General features: G+C 45.9%; 4 long non-coding RNA genes across 7 annotated transcripts in view; 3 read left to right on the plus strand and 1 right to left on the minus strand.

The window, feature by feature from the left end:
- The first annotated feature begins 2,067 nt into the window (after nt 1–2,067).
- LOC147358463 (uncharacterized) overlaps nt 2,068–20,339 on the plus strand; it is a 98,837-nt gene continuing 80,565 nt past the window's right edge. Inside the window, exon 1 of one of the 2 annotated variants that reach the window (XR_015142322.1) lies at nt 2,068–2,487. This is a non-coding gene — a long non-coding RNA (uncharacterized LOC147358463). The remainder of the gene's footprint in view (nt 2,488–20,339) is intronic. The other variant, XR_015142321.1, reaches the window with a different exon arrangement.
- LOC147358464 (uncharacterized) lies at nt 3,324–7,487 on the plus strand. Its single transcript, XR_015142325.1, has 2 exons — nt 3,324–3,457; nt 5,811–7,487. It is a non-coding gene; the product is annotated as an uncharacterized LOC147358464 (long non-coding RNA).
- Nucleotides 4,002–7,297, minus strand: LOC147358465 (uncharacterized). 3 transcript variants are annotated; one of them, XR_015142320.1, is made up of 5 exons: nt 7,159–7,297; nt 6,208–6,456; nt 5,818–6,008; nt 5,154–5,415; nt 4,002–4,827 (listed from the first exon to the last, which is right to left on the minus strand). It is a non-coding gene; the product is annotated as an uncharacterized LOC147358465 (long non-coding RNA). The 3 variants fall into 3 exon arrangements; XR_015142319.1 differs by having other exon boundaries at nt 5,154–5,369; nt 6,197–6,456; XR_015142318.1 differs by having other exon boundaries at nt 6,197–6,456.
- Nucleotides 18,594–19,715, plus strand: LOC147358466 (uncharacterized). The gene is made up of 2 exons (XR_015142317.1): nt 18,594–18,897; nt 19,092–19,715. It is a non-coding gene; the product is annotated as an uncharacterized LOC147358466 (long non-coding RNA).

The following is a 20,339-nucleotide window of genomic DNA, read 5'->3' on the forward strand; positions in this document are numbered from 1 at the left end:
CACTCCACTCCCCTGACCTACTAGCCTGGCATAATAGAATTATGCATTTTCTGTCCTGGTCTGAAAATTTTGAGGGTGACAATATCTTACCTCTGTCTCTCTCTCCCTCTCTCAACTAGATTTCAGGGAGTGAAGGCAAGGGCCTCATTCTTTTAGGAAATAGTGATAAGCACAAATGATGAGGTGATGAGGCATGGGAAGCCTGACTTTGTGGGTGTATCCAAAAAATTAAAGGTCCTCTTAATTTTAAGTCTTAATTTCAATACATTATGGATGCTTGTCCTCCACCCAAGACCCCCCACAACCCTTGTCATCCAAATGCTTCCCAAGAGGGCCCCTGTACACAATGGGCCTAATTAGTCCCCTCATTAACAGTCTCAGCAGAGGCTAAAGACTGAATGGGTCAGAGGCACAAGTGCGAGGACAGAGGGTCAGAGGGAGAGAGTTGGGAAGCAAGAAATGTGGGCAATGGCCTCTATAAATTGCTTTCTCTGAAAATAGAGAAATCCAATATCCCCCCTCCCCAAAGTTTTGAGAGTGACACCTGTCACCCAACTTGCTTCTATGTGGGAGGCACTCTCTATGTTCCTGTATATAATTCATAGGTATGTAGAAAAATGTACGGTTGTAAAATAGTCCAGTTAAAAATGTACTGTGAACTATGTGAAGAGGGTGGTGGCTCCCCCCCCCCGACACACACACACAAAAGCAGATTTTTAATACATGCAGACTTTAATAACATAATCTAATTATCAGGTTGAATATTTAAGTCCCCCCAATTAAACTGAAACCTGTTTTGGTGGGCTGCTATGCCTTTTCTGCCAAGCAACTAGGAGAGGAAGGAAGATCCCAGAGCCTTTACTGTGTCTGCTAAGTGTGAATGTCCTGGTGCTTTGTGTTTGTATGAATGGGGGTTGCATGTGCTGGTCACAGGCCACGTGAGACACATGGGGTGGGAATTATATCTTTAAAAGATGAATTGGGAAAAAAAAAAAAAACGATAAAGTGTGAATGGCATACATCTTCCCAGGGCGCCCCCTCTTCTCTATTACCCACCACCACGATGAGTCGCAACCGTTTTTATTAAAATTAATTCCTGGCTTTGCAAATATCAATAGATCGATATCTGCACTGTGTTCCACCCTTCACCAGGACCACACTGCTAAAAGCAGAGAGCTGCAACACAAAAGATACTGCAGTCAGCTCAAGCAAGGGGTTATTTTTAGATCAGAAAAAAAGAGAGGAAAGAAAAAAAAGCAGTTCTGGGTTTTTGCAATCTAATTTGGTCCCTTTTCTTAAGGGGAAAAAAAATCCCATCAATGGCATTTTCCATACAATCTGATTTCTATTTGGCTCCTAGAAAAAGAAGAAGAGATCTGGGGCTGAAAATTCTGGAGTTTTATGGCTGATTCCAGCTAGTAGCCTTTCTTCACCAGGCTCCAACTGAATTAATTTGATACTATTTTTGAAAGTCAGTGTTTCTAAGGGAGACCTAATGACGCACTGACGTCAATGCAGGTCAATAGCACACACTGCTGGAACTGGGCGTGCTACACCGAGCCAGAGCTGGAGCCTTTTCAAACAGCCCCAACTCTGCAAATATCCCAGCTTTGCAGGGGAAACAAGCCAGGGTTTGGTAGGCGTTGAGACCCCCCACCACTCTTTCCGAACACCCTCAAAATCGATGCATCTTTTCCTGATGCAAAAAAAAAAAAAAAAAAAGGGAAAAAGAAAATCCAAACATATAATCAGACGCACTGCAGTGCAAAAAAAAAAAAAAAATAGAGAAAAAAAGAAAAAAAATTAAAAATCATACCTGTCAAAGGAACCATATGTAATCCGCACACACACATTTACGCTCAAAATGCAATGCATATCATTAGGGTCTGTCTATATATAGCCCCCGAGTGTGTGTGCATCGGGACTTAGTCCCCAGACGAGGTTTTCAAACGTGGGTGATGAGTTCTTGCTCTGATCAGTTACTCAGGAGGTGCCTGAATGTGTGGGGGTGGGAGCGTGGGAGGGGGGCTGCCTCCTCTCTCTCCTCCCTCTACCCCTCCTTTCTTCTCTCTCTCTCTTCCCCTCCCTCCTCGCTTACCTCGCCTCTCTCCCTCTATCTCTCCCTCATTTCCTTTCTTTCTCTTCTCCCTCTCTCCTCCAGTCCCCCCCCCCACCCTCTTTCTTACTCTCCCCTCCCTCTCTCCTCTCCTTCTCTCGCCCTCCCTCTCTCTTCTCCCTCTCCCTTCAAGTCTGGCACTGAACGCGAACTGTTTTGCTTTGCTCCGAGAAGAGTGCAGACACAGAACGTGAAATCCCGAGCTTTTTTTTTTTTTTTGCGTGGTGCATTTAAAACGCTTCCTTATTTATATTACCCTCATTCCCTCACCTCTCCCACCCCCTCACCAGCCTTTCCAAATTTCCCTAGAAATCTCTATAAAGCGTGCGGAGGGGAAAACATTTGCACAAAAAGTGAAGGAGCTCGCCAAGGTAGGTTATACCATGCACTGTCTGTGTTTGGCTTTTGCAAAGTTTATGATGTCAGTTGGTGGATGTTTGGAGGAGTAGAGCTGTATGACTGGACATGATTACTGTCTGTTTCATTGAACAATTATGTTCCTACAAATCGACTAGACTTCTTGAGCAGGTTTTCCTGGGGTTGGGTGTGTGTGTGTGTGTGTGGTTTTTGCAGAGGCATGCCAGTTGGAAGACAGTTCTGTGGTGTCAAAGTGGGGAAGGGATGCTGTCTCCTCTCCCCCTACCCTGATGTTTTGTGTGTGGGGGGGGGGGGTGGGGGGGCGGCATGGAGAAGGATTCTGTAGTGGGAGTTTGTTCACTTTGTCATATTTGGGGTTGATTCTCATTCACTAAGTGTCTTCATTCTTGTCATTATTTTGCACATGCAATCTTAGTTCAGAAAAGGCTTCATGAAGTCAGAGCAAAGTGGGGGAGGGTGGGGAGATGGAGAGAGGGCACGGTGGTGGTGATAGTAGTAGTTACATTTCTTGCATAAAGAATTTAATCTATCATCCCATTATTTGGAGAAAAGCTGCGTCTTTAGTGGGGGCCGGCAAAATAATTTTTTTTAAAAAATCCTGAATAGCAGGTAAAATGAAATTAAAGACAGAAAAACACCCCAAACCACCACGTTTCTATTGCAAGAGCAAAAACTGCTACAGCTCACAACCACCTGTAGAGGGAAATCTCTGTGCAGGATTTCTTAGGGCCGGTTGTGTGGAGGAAAACCGCCGGAAAAAAGCGCCTGGCAAACTTTGCAGCCTGAAGCCCGGAGAGGCTGAACTCCGCAGGGCGGAGGGTTAAACCGCGGGGGCGGCGGCGGCGGCGGCGGCGGCGGAGGCTGGCGCGCGGCCAGGCCTCTCATCGCCTGGGAAGCCGCGGCGCTGGCCTCCGGGCTCTGGGGGGGCTGGTGCTGGGATGGGCCCAGCTTGGAGTGGAGAAGGTAAATTAACGGGGCGCGGGCTTGCAGGGTGTGGGCGGTGGTGCCGCGGGGGGTGTGTTTTGGGGGGCGTCCCGTGAGGTGAGGAGCCGCGCCCTGCCCGGTGCCCTGCGGAGATGGGGGGTCAGAGGCCGGTGTGCCCCGCGGAGCCCTGGTTTCCCCGCGGCCGCACAAAGCAAGGTGGTGACCAACAAGTGTTATTCTTGAGAAGATTGATTCTGACAGAGACTTCAAGGGGTTCTCTAATCTGGGTAAATCCACCGGGGCTTCATTGTGTTGTGGCAATGAGAGTCCTTCTTTGTGAGGAGGGAGAGCTTGGGCAGGGGAAGTGGAGGGACAGACAGAGGGGACTTTTTGCACATCAGTCGTTTGACCTTGGGGGGCGGTGAGCAGAGTTCAGGTCCTCCAGAGGGCTGAAAAGGCCAAATGGGACCCGTTCTCCCACCCCCACGTCTTTCATCCTGAGCTTTAAGTTTAATGGGGAAAATTCAGCGCCTGGTGTTGGTCAGACCTCGTCAATGGGAATTCCATGTGTCTGAGAGCAGGGTTTTTTTGGTGGTGTTTTTTTTTTTTTTTTTAATCTCTGGAAGCAGGCAGCACTCTGAGCACTAGTACTGTATTTTCCCCTGCAAATGATCTTCTAGGAAAGCTGAATCACCTCCTCTCTGATGAGCAGCCACTTCTGGGAGGTGGAACACAGGTCTCTTCTGAGGGGGGTGGGGGCGGGGAGTCCCCCCACTACAATCTTTAAATATAGACGTCGGGGTGCCATTTGAATGTCTGGTTAAAATGCACTGGGAAATATGGAAACAATAAAATGCAATGATTCTTTGGTAGGCTGGTGGTGGTCAAGACCACCCAGTGGGGGGTGGGGAAGGTGCTTCTAAAGAAGTGAGTTAGTGACTTTTTCCTCCTGGGGGTGCTGGCAGGCTTACCAGATTCTCATGAGAAGTGAATCTCTTTCAGCAGATGGGGTGGGGGACTGGGGAAGGTGCGCTTGGAAGTTAGAATCAGCAGTCCCCTTGCCACCTGTTGGCTAGCATAACCCAAAGGCGTAGAGATGAGGTGGGAGGTGAGATGGGGACACAGACTGGGCACTAAGCCTGCTGTGGGGAAGAAGCGCCAGGCAGCTAAAGGGAGCGAGTAGATGGCGACCCCATCCTTCCGGACTCGCTGGTGCCGAGTAAAAAGAGGTCAGCGGGCCTGACACCCGCTCTCCACGTCACTCAAGGGCCTCGTTCGTGAGACTGTCTCCTCGTTTTTTGGTCCAGGGGTGGAAGGGGAGAGTCTTTCACAGCCCCGGTTGCTCGTGTCACTCCTTTCAGAAGAAGTCGAAAACCCTCTGTTCTCGAAGTCAACAGGTGTTTGTCTTCCTGTGATATAAAGGGAGAGCAGAGTGGTTACAGGAGAAACTGGTCCTGGAAATAGAGCCATGTGTCCCCCCACCAGCCCCCACACCCACCCGGATAGCTCTCCACTCTCAGCGGTGGTCTCTTGAGGACCAAGGCCCAGAAGGACCACATTCACCCAAGCCTTAAAGGTGTTGTCAGTCAGGAGTCCTCCCCACCCCAACCCCGCCGCCAAGACCCATGTAAACCCACCTCTCTCAGGTTCTAAGAGGTGCCCGAGCCCACATCACACGCAAACACTTACGTGTGGTGTACGTGTACAACGTGTGTCAAGACCAACCACAACGCACCCAAGTGTGCATGCGTGTGTTTGTGCACGTGCAGAGTTCTCTCCACCCGTGAGCTCACGGACAGCATGGACTCTCTTCACCTCTGTCGCTGTGTGAAGACGCCAACGGAGAAATACCACTTCTGGTTTAGGGGTGGATCTGACGTCCCTGAGTATATGTGGTGAACCGGAATTTGCCTGGGGTTTCCTCATATTCATTCAGGAGTGTCAGTTCTCCCTGCGCACAACGTTGGAGACCACTGTTACTGCAAACGGATGCCCACCTGCTTAGGAGAAGAATCAAGTCCAAGTTTTCCGTTCATTGCCTTGAATTAGCCCTGGTGCTTTGCCTCTGTTTCTCATAAGAAAAATAAGGGTAGGAGCAGGGCCAGCGACATAACTCAAGGGGCCCAGTAAAAAAATGTAGGGCCCCTCGTTCAAATACGCAGGAAAAAAGTGTTATTAAAGGTACTAAAATATAAAGCTTTTTTCCTTAAGTCTCTCTCTTGTCATGTTTTTTATTTGCTAGTTTCATGTCATGCTAAATAAAAATAAAATTTTCATTAGCATGAATTTTACCATCCATCTTTATACTGTGCAATGCTAGTTTTAAATGAAAATATAGGAGCATTTAATTCATTTGCAGAATCACTGAAATCATACAACTTGTATCCCATAGGTCATACCTGCATATGTGTTTACTTATTACCAGCTCACTGGACACGTTGAACAAAACGAACTCAGCTGCTTTCATCTGACTTCTAATATGTGAATGTTCTACCAGCATCTCTGACTTCAGCTTCATGATGAGGAAGGAAGGAGTGGAAGGAGAAGCAACTGTGGACTGCTCTAGTGTCCGCTTTCTTTCCATGCCATCCTTTTCAGCATAGGTGGTTGGCAAATAGAGGGAAGGAACATGAGTAAGAAATGATAAAGTAGGGGTCCTTGGTCATTAGTGTTTCATAGAACCCCAATGCCTTATTTCTACATTCAAGCAAGTTCTAGTTCCAACAGCAGGACCTCTTGATGTTGTCCATGCCCCTCCCCCCTTCCTCATACACTCACCTTTGACTTACTTTGCATCTCACTGGGCTCCCACTGGAATTTTGTGCTCTTGGGGGAACTGCCAACCTCATGGGGGCAGCGAGGAATGGTGAACACATATATGGTGCGTGTCTTCCTACTCATGCATTCTCCTGCTGAGCACAGGGCCATGTGTGTCTACACAAGTTGCACACCCGTGAAGCCAGCCTAGGCAAGAAGTCACCCAGATCCTAGACTGGGAGCACTGTTGCTCATTTTCCCTCCTCAAGCAAATAATCCATCTGCAGCAAAAACAGCAACAACAAAAACAAAACTTCACTAGCCTCCATCTTTCCTCCATTGGGGTTTCCTCCTTCTCTAACCAAGTCTCACTCTGTGAAAAGCCCACCACTTGCTGGTGAGGGTGTCACAGCTTTGAAGACAGAATTCATCTGTTGATATCTCCGTAATTTTGCTGAAGCCTTGGGTTAGAGCCCAGGCCTTAGAAATGAATCATCTATCCAAGTCCCACCCACCACTTTTGAGCTTGGCTCCATCAAGCAGATCTTCTGCCTGATATGTACTTAGTTTTCACCATCCACAATCAAATGAAAAAATACTTAGCTTTGCTTCATAAGACATTTTGCTATTATTTACTACTTGATCAATCATTATTTACCTCACCACTGCTCCAAAGTCTTCTCAGGGATCTCTTGGGCTAGTGTGACAGGTTCTCAGCAAAGACTTTGGTAATACATTCAATTGATGCTGACGTGGGAGAATTAGAGTTCAAGGCTCAAGGGGTCAAGAGGAAGAAAGACTAAATTCCTGATGGACTCTAGAAGCAAGGCAATTTTTCCTTCCTTCCATCATCAACTGCCTCCCTGCTTCTTTACCTTGAAGGAGCAAAGCTAGAGGGCACCTCAGAAATGTAGGGTGGACTAGAATGGAAATAGGATGGCATTAGAAATTCATCCAGCAAAGAGAACGAAGACACTACTGACCCTCCATCATTGGATCGGGGACTTTGAGACTTGAGTTTTTCAACCTTAATCTAGTTTTTCTTTTTTTTCCCTGGTCCTTCAGGTGACAACAGCACCCTTTTGTGAAATATTTAGCTTGGACTTAGCTACTGAGAATACCTAGAAAGAAGAAGAAAAGGAATTACTCTGATTTATTCTTTTATATAACCTTGACTAGGAGGCTGCTGCAGCTGCAGCCCAACTTAGTGAACTGGAAGACCAATCAATGAATAACAATTTGGTGTTTGTGAAAGAGCCTGGCACAGTGCTTAACCTGTGGTGGGTGCGTAATAAATGCGAACTGACTCTGAGTGCATCTGATTATTGTGACAGTATGTTATAGTGAAAGAGCCATGGATTTGGCATCAAACCACACAAATTCAAGAAATCGAGTGGATGTATGATCTTGAACAAATTATTTAGCTTCTTTGTGACCTGCTTACTTCACCTAAAAAGTGGGACTGTGTGCGTGCTCAGTCGCGTCCAGATGTCTGCATAGCTGTGGAGCCCACCAGGCTCCTCTGTCCGTGGAATTTCCAGGCAAGAATACTGGAGTGGGTTGCCATTTCCTTTTCCAGGGGATCTTCCTGACCCAGGGATAGAATCTGCTTCTCCTCCATTTGGCAGGTGGATTCTTTACCATTTCACCACCTGGGAAGCCCCCCAAAGTGGGAGTGTTCACATTATAGTGTCTAATGTATGGAGAATGAAAGGAGAAGTAGCTTATCTAAACACACTCTCTTCTACATACATGATACATGAATCTACACATATTGTGCACAGAAGATGTTAACATCTTTTTTTAAACCGTGCCTTCCCCTCTGTCTCACCTCACTCAACTGTAGAGGTAGACATAGAGCTCTGGTAGGCTAGACTCTCACAGTGTCCTGAGTATAACAGCAAACAGTTCAGGGTTTGCAGCCAAACAGACCTGGGTTCAAACATATCTTGGCACTTGTATTTCATTGATTATATGACTTTTCATAAGTTATTTAAACTTTCCAAGTTTTGGTTTCTTGACACTTTAGTTCAGTCATTCATTTGTATCTGACTCTTTGTGACCCCATGGACTGCACAGCACACCAGGCCTCCCTGTCCATCACCAACTCCTGGAGCTCACTCAAACTCATGTCCGTTGATTCAGTGATGCCATCCAACCATCTCATCCTCTGTCGTCCCCTTCTCCTCCTGCCTTCAGTCTTTCCCAGCATCAGGGTCTTTTCCTATGAGTCAGTTCTTTGCATCAGGTGGCCAAAGTATTGGAGTTTCAGCTTCAGCATCAGTCCTTCCAATGAATATTCAGGACCAATTTCCTTTAGGATGGACTGATTGGATCTCCTTGCAGTCCAAGGGACTCCCAAGAGTCTTCTCCAACTCCACAGTTCAAAAGCATCAATTCTTCGGTGCTCAGCTTTCTTTATAGTCCAACTCTCACATCCATACATGACTACTGGAAAAACCATAGCCTTGACTAGACGGACCTTTGTTGGCAAAGTAATGTCTCTGCTTTTTAATACACTGTCTAGGTTGGTCACGGCTTTTCTTCCAAGGAGCAAGCATCTTTTAATTTCATGGCTGCAGTCACCATCTGCAGTGATTTTGGAGCCCAAGAAAATAAAGTCTCTGTTTCCATTGTTTCCCCATCTATTTGCCATGAAGTGATGGGACCGAATGAGAGTAATAATAGTATTCACCACAAAGAGTTATTATAATTTATTGAGTTATTTGCAAAGGTTTTGGCACATGGCAAAGGATCTATTACTGTTATTTTTATTGTTATCTTTATTATTATACCTATGGCCACTGACGGGCCCACGGAAGCATCAGAAAAGTGACTTGGGTAGCATCTTCTCGTGGCCCAGTGTGGGATGGCATCTCCACCATATGACTTTCTTTCCTGGGTAGATTCTTCCTGTTCTGAAGCCAGTGTAGTTGTTCTTAGACCTTTTCACATACATACTCAGGTATGCTTCTTGAGAGATGCTGGGTAAAATCTACCTTCCCTCTTCTTCCCCTACTGAAAGTCAAAGGAACTATTCTCATTGACCCTGCCAAGCAAGGGACAGGCCTGGGATCTTCCCTGGACCTTTTCCTTCAGTTCAAAGCCCATAAACCCTTTTCTCCCAGCTCCCAGTCCTAAAAGTGGAGGTGTCCAGGTAAGGAGAAAGGGTCCCCATCAATACTTAGCACAAGTCTGGACCTCAAGAGTCTGTGTGTAAGAAGATCATCTGCATTTGACTCACTGGAGCTGAGGGGCAAGACTCAAGTCTCCTCCTTTCCACTGGGCCAGATGTTCAGAGTTCTCCTTGGACATCGTGAGAGTCCCTCAGTGATTCCTTGGGGGCAGGAATGACCATCTACTCCTCATCCAGGTCTTGATTTTCAATGACCTCATTCTCTAATAGAGAACAGAAGAAAGTTATAACTTACCCAGTCCCCATGGCCTCATCAACATCGTGGAGGGTCTGGTAGGCCATATATTTTGTTGTTTAGTTGCTCAGTTATGTCTGATTCTTTGGGATCCCATGGAATGCAGCACTCCAGGCTTCCCCATCCTTCACTATCACCTGGAGTTTGCTCAAATTCATGTCCATTGAGTTGGTGATGCCATCCCAACATCTCATCCTCTGCTGTCCCCTTCTCCTCCTGCCTTCAATCTTTCCCAGCATCAGGGTCTTTTCCAATGAGTTGGCTCTTCACATCAGATGGCCAAAGAATTGAAGCTTCAGCATCAGTCCTTCCAATGAATACTCAGGGTTGATTTCCTTTAAGATTGACTGGTTGTATCTCCTTGCTGTCCAAGGGACTCTCAAGAGTCTTCTCCAACACCACAGCTCAAAAGCATCAATTCTTTGGCACTCAGCCTTCTTTATGGTCCAACTCTCACATCCATACATGACTACTGGAAAAACCATATTCTAGGCTCAGCAGATTCAGAGATCTGGATCCTGCTTGCCACCATGGCACTCACAGTTCAAAAGGTGAAAGAGGCCTTTAGCAGCCCACATTCTCCTCTCAGTAAGACTTATGCCCACCCTGAGTTCTTATGAACTTATATAGCCCTTGCCTGACCAACAAGCCACCATAGGCTTCCTTTCCCTGTTGCAGACTTCTATGTCGTGTGTCCCACTATATCAGGAACCCTTTCATCGATGAGTTTATATGAGCATTTCAGTGGGTGTGGATGTATCAGCTGAAAAGAAAAAAGTGCATCTGTTAAGATCCAGGTTTTAGTTCCAAGGACTTGGTTATGCTTGGGGACAAGGCCAGGTTTTTATGGGCAGTTCATACTCTTAGAAGCCCACAGGCTGATTATGTTTGAGTTGTCAGGTTTGAGAATTATAGGCCTTATCCAGACCACCATACCTTCGGTATTAGGAACAACCAAGTCTGAGAAGGGAGTGGCTTTGCAGGGAGTGGCTTCACCTACCCTCACTCTGGGGCAGCAGTTAGGATCCCAATTCACTATGAGGGTGATTTGCTTCTACTTAGTTTTCTGTTTTGAATTCACTTAGATTTAGGAAACAAAAATGGTTCAGGGAGGTGAGGTAAGAGAAAAGGAAAGAGCAAATTAGCCACTATCCCTCCCTGAAAACATTTCTTTGACCACTTCCACCAATGCAAGAGAAGTTCTCTTGCTCTGTGTTAGCCTACGGATGTCTGAGCTCTCAGACTCTTATAAGCTAACCACCCCCACCACCTGTGTATCTGGTGATCTGGATATTTGGGGACAGAAATCAATGAGTTCATTCCCTAACTTGGCCTGTGAAGTGAAGTCGCTCAGTCGTGTCCGACTCTTTGCAACCCCGTGAACTGTAGCCTACCAGGCTCCTCCGTCCATGGGATTTACCAGGCAAGAATACTGGAGTGGGTTGCCATTTCCTTCTCCAGGGGATCTTCCAGACCCAGGGATCGAACCTGGGTCTCCCGCATTGTAGACAGAGGCTAATACCATCTGAGCCACCAGGGAAGTCAACCTGGCCTGTGAGCTGGCGTAAACTGACTCTCCCTCCAGGCTCTAGTTCCTGACACAAGTTAGAAAAACATCTCCATTTCTTTTCTAGAATGCGGGGTCTTGAGTACTAGTAGCCTCCCTCAGCAGTAAGCACTGTATTCTCTTATCTGACCCCCCAGCCTTCAGACACCCCATGATCAGACAGCCTGACTAAACCAGGAGGCAGTTGGGTTCCCATCCAGTCTCTGCTGCCCTAACCTCGTGGACTTCATGATTCACTTAGCCTCTTTTGACCTCATCTCTAAAATGAAGGGTCAGGGTCCGCGCACCCTATAATTTATGCAATCTTATGACTGTTGCTCAGAGAAAGTTAAATAATTCTTGCCCTTTTGGAGTCACTCCAGTATTCTTGCCTGGAGAATCCCATGGACAGAGGAGCTTGGCAGGCTACGGTTCATGGGGTTGCAAAGAATTGGCCACGACTGAAGCAACTTAGCATAGCGCAGGAGTTCCTAAGGTGTGTTAAAGCTACTGTTATCACAGTCTTCTTCTATGGTGCTGGATCGAGTGGTCAGGGGGTCCCCAGGCCTCAGACAACAGGTTTCTATGGGCCCATTAGTCCCTGTGATATCTGGTCTTCCGCACACTGTCCACAGCAAATGCAACACCAGACTGAATATGGATCCCTTTTTATTTGAGACCTATGCATGCTCAGACCCTCCCCCACTGACCCTACTGGAGATCCTTCCATGAGAAGGAGAAAATCTAGCACGGGGCTCAGAGCATAAGCCAGACAGCCTGGATGAGAACCCCACCTACTTAAATAGCCCTGAGACCTTGGACAAGTTCAGTCACCTCCCTCTTTTCTCATCTGTAAGATAGGAATAATACTGGTAGCTGCCTCCCAGGGTTACTGTGAGTAAATGGAGCTATGTGAAGTGCTTAGGACACTGCCTGGTGTATATAGTGGTTTCCCTGGTGGCTCAGAGGGTAAAGCGTCTGCCTGCAATGCAGGAGACCTAGGTTCGATCCCTGAGTCAGGAAGATCCCCTGGAGAAGGCAATGGCAACCCACTCCAGTACTCTTGCCTGGATAATCCCATGGAGAGAGGAGCCTGGTAGGTTACAGTCCCAGGGGTCACAAAGGATCGGACATGACTGAGTGACGTCACTGGTGTATAACAGGTGCTTGGTTAATTCTTACTGGTATTATTAGTGTTTCCCCCATTCTTAAGGCATCTGTGTCCCTAATACCCCATCCCTTTAGGTCCCTTGGAAGACTTCCAGGCATTTGAAGGCAATTTCAGGGGAAACAAATATTCTGTAACCAATTTGGCCTTGGAAGGCTCCAAGCAGGATGCAGATGAAGCAAGTTGCAGCCCAATGAAGGCTGGCTCCTGCTGAGGAGTTGGTGCCTCTTGTTTAAGTGAACTGGGCCCCAAATCCCTAATCAGAATGAACTTGTCCTGTGCGTGAGCTCCAGATATAATCAAAACATTAGTAATTCTCCTGTTATTTATAATCCAGACCAAAGTTTTCTCTTGATTTGTAACTGAACATATTTCAAACCAGTTGGAACAAATTTGCTTATACTGGTGGCCCAGAACAGCAAGTTATTCCATGAGTCAAAACGTTAGAGACGAGAACATGAGAAGACAAGGTAGGAGGGACTTGAGACAGACCTGAGCCTCCTGCCTGCCAGTGGTTCTCGGGCTCTTCAAGACAGTATCATTTTTTTTTTCTCTTATCATCAGAAACCCACCTTCTCACTGGACGGCTTCCCTCTGTTGACTTCAGGAGAGGAGGGTAGTAGTAACAGTCAAGCTCATGGGGTAATTGAAAGCAGGGCCTTTGTCATCTCGGATTGAAGAGAAGTGCCTCCTTTGATGTTAGCTATACAGCCTCTGTTTTCCCTACCTGGTCCAAACCTCTGTGTCAAAAGAGCCAACACTGAACCCTTAACCCTTTGCTGGGCAAACAGAGCCCAGCAAAGTTACAACTCAGGGTAGATGGAGTCATGGCTTGAGAGCTGCTGATATAAACCATTACCTACTTCTACCCCCGCTATAGATTATTCTTAATGGCAGGTCCCAAACAGTCTTTTCTTTTCTGGCATAAGGCTTAAATAATTCTACTCTTGAACTAGGTCTCCAGCTGTCAGTCTTCCAGCTCATCCCCAATTCTAAAAATCGAATGAAATTTCCAAAGATGTAATGAGTCCCATTTGTTCTCTGCAGTTTGGTCAGGTGTCAGATGGATTATCTTAGAGAGAGAAGAGGAAGGCAAGAGCTTCATCCTGGTGTAATTGTTTCCTCCCAAGACAGGGCACACTTACCCCATGGAAATGAGGCAATGCAACGAAAAGGAACATCAGATACTTTCGTGGGGCCTGAGGGGAACTTGACAAGGTGTGTACCACAGCCCAGGCTGCCCTTACCCTTGGGAAAGTCCCTGATGCTGAAGGGAACTGTTGTCTGTTCTGGAGAATCCAGCTAGGGCTCAAAGAGGGGGTCACTCTGTATTTCAGAATATAGCAAACACACTGAAACAGCTCTTTGGCTCAGGGCAGGTGATTTCCCCTCTCCAAGCCCCAGCTTTACAACTTCAAAATGGACACTGTAAAGGTACTGTTTCACTAAGAATGGGATAATGTAGGCATACCTCTTAGCACAGCACCTGAGGCTTGTCAATACTCAGTAAATACCAGCTGTTGTTATTCTTGATAGTGAACCAGCAGGAGGAGGGAGAGGAGCACTCAGATGTTCTTAAGCTTCCTGAATGGCAAGTCTTCATCTTATTCTGGGTTCCTCCTGAGCTCTGCATCATTCTGTAAGTAGGTGAGGCACAGAGCCCCCTTGGGTACCCTTTAACAAAGGAGGCCACTGCTGATCAAAACCACACTGAGCAAATGTTAATTGAAAGAAAGACTGGCAAGATCTCCCGCCATCTCTTGGGGCTCCTACTATTACATTGATTAACTATGAGCCAGAAAGTAAGTGTGGGGAATAAAGAAGTTTTTTCCCTTGATAGTGGGCCTCCTGGTTGACCTGAGGGGTCTGAGCAGAGAAGGAACTGTGGAAAATCTTGTCTCAGAGGCTCAGCAGAGTTCATCTTGCACCTCTTGGCAGCATTTTAGGTCTTTTATCTGAGAAGGTGTTCATGCCCATCACTGAGTTCTCAGGTGCCTGCATTTAAAGGTTCTTCAGCATAGGCAAGGACTGTTTCCTTCAGCCTGCTGCTTCAGAGCATCCAGGTTCCATGATTGCCTTATAACAGGCTTGTAATGAGGACTTCTGGGGCTTTCCAGGTGGCCCAGTGGTAGAGAATTGGCCTGCAGATGCTGGAGACACAGATTCTGTCCCTGAGTTGGGAAGATCCCATGGAGGAGGTAATGGCACCCTGCTCCAGTATCTTTGCCTAAGGAATCCCATAGACAGAGAAGCATGGTGGGCTACACAGCCCATGAGGTTGCAGAGTCGGACATGACTTAGGGCATGAGCAATAAGGTCTTTTAGGGACTGTGATCTTTTAGATTTGATAGACAAAGTGCCTGAAGAACTATGGATGGAGGGGCATAACACTGTACAGGAGGCAATGATCAAAACCATCCCCAAGAAAAAGAAATGAAAAAAGGCAAAATGGTTGCCTGATGAGGCCTTACAAATAGCTGAGAAAAGAAGACAAACAAAAGGTAAAGGAGAAAGGGAAAGATACATCCATCTGAATACACAGTTGCAAAGAATAGCAAGGACAGTTTAAGAAAGGCTTCCTAAGTGAACAATGAAAAGAAATACAGGAAAACAATAGAATGAGAAAGACTAGAGATCTCTTCAAGAAAATTAGAGATACCAAGGGAACATTTCATGCAAAGGTGGGCACATTAAAGAACAGAAACAGTATGGACCTAACAGAAGCAGAAGATATTAAGAAGACGTGGCAAGAATAAGCAGAAGAACTGTACAAAAAAGATCTTCATGACCCAGATAATGACGATGCTGTGATCACTCACCTAGAGCCAGACATCCTAGAGTGCGAAGTCAAGTGGGCCTTAGGAAGCATCACTATGAACAAAGCTAGTGGAGGTGAAGGAATTCCAGTTGAGCTATTCCAAATCCTAAAAGATGATTTAGCACTTAGCTGTGAAAGTGCTGCACTCAATATGCCAGCAAATTTGGAAAACTCAGTAGCAGCCACAGGACTGGAAAAGATCAGTTTTCACTCCAATCCCAAAGAAGGGCAATGGCATAGAATGTTCAAACTATTGCACAATTGCACTCATCTCACATGCTAGCAAAGTAATGCTCAAAATTCTCCAAGGTAGGCTTCAACAGTACATAAACCGAGAACTTCCAGATGTTCAAGCTTGATTTAGAAAAGGCAGAGGAACCAGAGATCAAATTGCCAACATCCATTGGATTATAGAAAAACCAAAAGAATTCCAGAGAAACATCTACTCCTGCTTCATTAACTATGATGAAACCTTTGACGGTGTGGATCACAACAAACTGTGGAAAATTCTTTAAGAGATGAGAATACCAGACCACCTGACTTGCCTCCTGAGAGATCTGTATGCAGGTCAAGAAGCAACAGAACCAGACATGGAACAACGGACTGGTTCCAAATTGGGAAAGGAGTATGCTAAGGCCGTATATTATCACCCTGCTTATTTAACTTATATTACATCATGCAAAATGCTGGGCTGGATGAAGCACAAGCTGGAATCAAGATTGCCGGGAGAAATATTAATAACCTCAGATATGCAAATAATACCACCCTTATGGCAGAAAGCAAAGAGGAACTGAAGAGCCTCTTGATGAAAGTGAAAGAGGAGAGTGAAAAAGCTGGTTTAAAATTCAACATTCAAAAAAGGCATCAGGTCCCATCACTTCATGGCAAATAGACGGGGAAACAATGAAATCAGTGAAAGACTTTATTTTCTTGGGCTCCAAAATCACTACAGATGGTGACTGCAGCCATGAAATTAAGACACTTGGTCCTTGGAAGAAAAGCTATGACAAACCTAGACAGCATATTAAAAACCAGAGACATTACTTTGCTGACAAAGGCCTGCATAGTCAAAGCTGTGGTTTTTCCAGTAGTTATGAATGGATATGAGAGTTGAACCATAAAGAAGGCTGAGCACTGAAGAATTGATGCTTTTAAACTGTGGTTTTGGAGAAAACTCTTGAGAGTCCCTTGGATTGCAAGGAGATCAAACCAGTCAATCCTAAAGGAAATCAGTCCTAAATACTCATTGGAAGGACTGATGATAAAGCCGAAGCTCCAGTACTTTGGCCACCTGATGGGAAGAGCCGACTCATTGGAAAAGACCCTGATGCTGGGAAAGATTGAAGCCAGAAGGAGATGATGAAATGGTTGGATGGCATCACCAACTCAATGGACATGAATTTGAGCAAGCTCTGGGAGATGGTGAAGGACAGGGAAGCCTGGTGTGCTGCAGTCCATGGGGTCGCAAAAAGTTGGACACGAGTGAGTGACGGAACAATAACAAGGCACTGTGAATCTCGATCTTTGTAGGGAGAGGATGATTAGAAAACTAGAGAACATTCAAAATTCCACGGGCTGGAAAAGTGTTAGCTTCAAAAGTCTCACCCCACATCTTCTGGGATCAGCCCTAATAGGAACTTTCTATTCTGGGTAGCCCAGAGCCCAAACTTGGCATGGGACTCAAGCTGTCTCTGAAGTACAATAACCCCTCCCTGCCTACTCAGAAAACAGGACTGGGTCCAGGTCTTTTGATGAGGGCTCCAATTTTCTCTAAATAAAAGATTTCTGGTAGAGAAAAAGTTCCCGGCCTCTGAGCAGAGATTTGTTTTATAGAGAAATGAGGTAGACCGGGGAAGTTTTACTTGGGAGCTCCCTCTACTGGCTCTTTGGTAGAAATTCCATAGCAGTCATTTTGCCCTGCCCTGTGGGTAGCAATTTGCGGCATCAGAGCTTCTTGGTGCCTTGAACCAAGGAGAAAATAAGATATCCTGAGCCACCAAGGGGGATGAAATTCCAGAGGCTGGTTTCTTCTGCCTCCTTCATAATTTCATTTAACATTTACTGGGTGCCAACTCAGTGCTAAGCATCTTACTTGCATGCTCTCATTAAATACCACAATTGCTTGAGGCAGCCAAGACCTGGGGAGATGTAAATAACTTGCTGGCATCACCAGAGACTAGCAGACCCCGCCCCTCCGTGACATTCATGGTTCTTAGAATTTCCCTGAGACAGAGCGAGAGAACTCAAGAGAAGCGAGGAGCAAGGGACAATGTGAAACTGGAAGTGAAGCTTGTTCTTATTACCTGATATGAATAGGTCATACCTGGTTCCAAGATTGTTCCATAAACTTCCTGGAGCTAGAGCATTCTGAGCCTGTTTTTCTGAAAAAAAGATTCAGTCCATAGGCAATTACTTACATAGCAATGCTTGTCCAATCTGTGCTCTCTGAAGCTCAGATAGAAAAAAGAAGAACTGCCACAATGACTAAGAAGAATTTCCATGACAGAGGTGAGGCCTTTTAAAATTGTGGCGCATGTTCACACCTGTGTTTTTAAAAATAAAATCCTGTGAGGTAGGGCAGGTAGCAGTACGCACATTTTCTAATTTGGGAATTTCAGGTACCGAGTGCCGTGTTCTAGATTTCAATTGGGAGCAAATGGCACAGTCAAGACCAGAATCTTCACTCGCAGCTCAAGTTCTGACTTTCTGGTTGATGTTAGTTGAAATCAAGGTTCTTGATCTGGCTTTTTAACTGCAGGTAATAAAGATCGTGAAACCACCTCCTTGATTTACACACAGATCCTGTCCTGAGTCACTCCTTTCCCTGTTTCAGGTTGGTTCATGATTGAGCTCCCTTGATACAGAGTCATTTGGGAATTTGGAATTACACAAGCCACTTACCTTTTTAAAGTTGGTCACTCACCAGCCCACATTTTCAAAGTATCTAGGTCCCTGGGAGAATCCCACATATTATTTCAACTTTCCTGTACCATGCAAAGGTGTAATCCTTTTCACTTCACGCAGAACCTTAAAGCATTTTTCCACATTGATTCTTCCTGGACATTTGAGATACGGGTAAGTCATAGGATGGGACTTCCCCAGTGGCTCAACAGGTAAAGAATCCACCTGCAGTGCAGGAGATGCAGGAGATGTGGGTTCAGTCCCTGGGTTGGGAAGATCCCCTGGAGGAGGAAACAACCTACTTCAGAATTCTTGCCTGAAAAATCCCATGGACAGACTATATGCAGGCTATAGTCCAAAGGATTGCAAAGAGTTGGACATTACGGGGCATGCACACAAGTCATAGGATCCCCATTCCTCTTTGGATTGAGTGATGCTTTCCAGTTTCACTTCTGTGTCTCTAAACCTACACAGTGGGACAGCAGTCACACCAGATATTACCTACTTGCCCTACCCCTGTCTCAAGACCTCCTTCTAGCTGCCCCTTTCCCAGTAGGCAGAGTGATGTCATAATGGGGTCAGAATGGTACCTGCTGATAATAACACAGCAGATGCAAGAGTAGGCTTACTGCAGCACCTCCTGAACAATTGGGCTGTCATTGTCTTAAACAGAGTGGTTGGGTTAAACATATTTGTCTATGATGTAACCTCCTGGCCCTCAGCTACCAGTGGAAGCAACTCTTTCTGGTTTGACCTGGTTGATATCACAAGCTCTGCTTTGCCAGAAATGTGACTTCTTGATGAACAGTTGGTCTAGATCTACCAATTTGGAGTGAACTCATATTTGGCCACCTGCTGGTAAGGCTGAGCATCCCTTTACCTAACTGTAGCCGTGAACATCTGGCCCTCGTGTCTCTGCTATGTCCAGAGAAACCAAAATGATACCACTGAAGGAGAGGATGGGAGAACTTGGAACTGAGTGCTCACAAGGAGCTCTGAGTGATGGAATGTAGATTGCTGACACCCTTTCCCTTTCATTCTTGCTATTATAGGAGCGCCAGCGACCAAGAGGAGACCAGATGAGTTTTCAAAGCAGTCCTCAGACACCCAGGACACACCTCATCCTTTGCCTCGTGCTTTCCGCAATGTTGCTGCTCACATTCATCTTCCTCTTAACCCTCGCCATCATCACCCCTTCTTGATCACCATCCTTCCTCCATTCACTGTCTACCCAGCTCTTTCTCTGAGGTGCCCCTCCTAGGGCAGTGGCTTTGCTCTTTCTTTGGCAAGTTCCCCTCTGAGTTATATCCAGATGGCTGATAATAGTTTCCCTGTCTCCTCCTCCTGCCTCGTGCCAGAATCAGCCCAGTACTCAGCCCCCCAGGTCAGGGAAACCACAGCAAATCCTACCTCTTCCAAAATGAAGTTTCAAGACTCTCTGGCAGAGCAGTCTCACTCAATGAAGGTACCCCAGGTATCTGAGAGTGATGTAATTGAAACCAGATGGAGGCACCATCAATCCGTTAATCCTGGTCATATAGAGTGAAAGAGCTTACTTAGGACTGATTGAGAATATGGGGGGTAAGAAAGAAAGAGCCCCAGAATTGGACTGCCCCTAAATACAGGATGAAATCATCTCGATTTTTTTTCTTCAATTAAATTTACATTTCATTCTACCATATTGTGATGGCTTCACTCTAGACATTTTCATTTAAGATCCAAGGCTTTTCTTCATGGGTTTTGAGCCACAGGTTCCTGGATGGTGAGGTAAGTGACATTTGCCAGCACTGTCTAGGATGATTGGTAATGATCTCGGAAACCCAGGGCTCATGAGACAGGTCTGCCTGGTTAGGCTGTAAGATTTTGTCATTTATTGGTTTCTTTTGACCTGAATACCCCCTGGGGACTCCCCAGCCCTGACACAGACATTGGTCCAGCCTCACAATGTTAATCTAGACTCCACATAAAACAGACCCCCTCCACCCTGCCACCACCACCACCAGGATTAACCAAATCAGAATTTGTTGAGGTCAGAGTGCTCTCTCCCAATCACTACAAAAACTGTGGTTGTCGGAAAACCCTCTGTACTTAGAAAATATATTTTCTCTCCCCCAGTTTTATTTCCACTTCTAGGGGTAAGTTAAAAACCATTGGCAGATGCCAGATTTTCACATGTGAGCTGAACTATCTCCTCTCATGAAAAGATTCAGACTCAGCTCATTAACTCATAGCCTTGCCAATAAGTAAAAAACAAAAACAAACAAAAAAACCAGCCAATCCAGCAGATACGTTAGGCCTTT

The sequence above is a fragment of the Bos grunniens genome, chromosome 15 (genome assembly GCF_055505025.1).
Source record: "Bos grunniens cultivar Pamir isolate PY7600 chromosome 15, Bosgru_T2T1.0, whole genome shotgun sequence".
Classification (NCBI taxonomy): domain Eukaryota; kingdom Metazoa; phylum Chordata; class Mammalia; order Artiodactyla; family Bovidae; genus Bos; species Bos grunniens.